This window comes from Mus caroli, unplaced genomic scaffold (genome assembly GCF_900094665.2).
Source record: "Mus caroli unplaced genomic scaffold, CAROLI_EIJ_v1.1 scaffold_16441_1, whole genome shotgun sequence".
NCBI lineage: Eukaryota > Metazoa > Chordata > Mammalia > Rodentia > Muridae > Mus > Mus caroli.
The window spans coordinates 12,865-13,869 of record NW_018390383.1 but is presented as its reverse complement, the minus strand read 5'-3'; the positions used below and the strand labels follow the sequence as shown (position 1 = coordinate 13,869).

Below are 1,005 nucleotides of genomic sequence, written 5' to 3'. Positions count from 1 at the left end.
ATTGGAAATGTAATTGAGGAAAATATGTAATAAAAATATTAAAAATAAAAAAAAATGAAAAAAAAAGAAGTGCAACAACTTTATTCAAAAGAAATAAATGTTATAAACATAATATATGTTAGAAGATATTCATAAAATATATGATATATTTTCATATGTATGAACTTAATCATAATTACACAGTATAAGAGATAAGAAAACAAAATTTTTGCAGCTAGCATGCATTAATAAAAGAAAATGTCCACACTATGAGACTCAATGACCAATATGAACCCAAATCATCTATCCAATGACAGAATAATGAAAAGGAGGTACTAGAATACCTTTTTAATAATGTGATGCTAATATAAAATTAAAGATTAGATTTAAAATCAGTGAGAATATTTATTTAAAAACCAAACAGGTATTTATGCCTGGAGCTGACCCAGTGCCACAGCTCTCCATTATCAAATCTTACTGGGAGGGAGCTGGTGTCTCAAGAGTGTTGACATACCTGATAGCACAGGTAAGAACACCAGTACTGCTCAAATTCCTGGCCCAAGAGGGACCTACACGGATCCATCAGGACACAGGAATCAAGGAAAAGCCACGGATGGACAAGATCCATCCTGTTATTTTTCTGTGTCATAGAGCTCTGGCATAGCTCTGCATACTCAAATTCCTCCTGGAGAGAACTGGTCTCTGATACACAGGTTCACAGAAAGGACAAGCCACAGTGGAGACTGTGGGACTGGCTAATACCAGAGATAAGCAGATGTGACAGACAAGAGCAAGAACATAAGCAACAGAAATCAAGGCTCCTTAGCCTCATCAGAACTCAGTTTTCCCAACAAAGTAAGCCCTGAATAACCCCAAATTCCTGAAAAGCAAGACTCTGATTTAAAATCACATCTTGAGCTGGATGTAGTGGCACACACCTTTAATCCCAGCACTTGGGAGGCAGAGGAAGTTGAATTTCTGAGTTCGAGGCCAGCCTGGTGTACAGAGTGAGTTCCAGGACAGCCA

At 37.2% G+C, this 1,005-nt stretch overlaps 1 pseudogene; it reads right to left on the bottom strand.

The window, feature by feature from the left end:
* The window catches only part of LOC110288622, a 4,245-nt pseudogene extending 3,638 nt beyond the window's left edge, over positions 1-607 (bottom strand).
* Between the last annotated feature and the right edge of the window lie 398 nt (positions 608-1,005).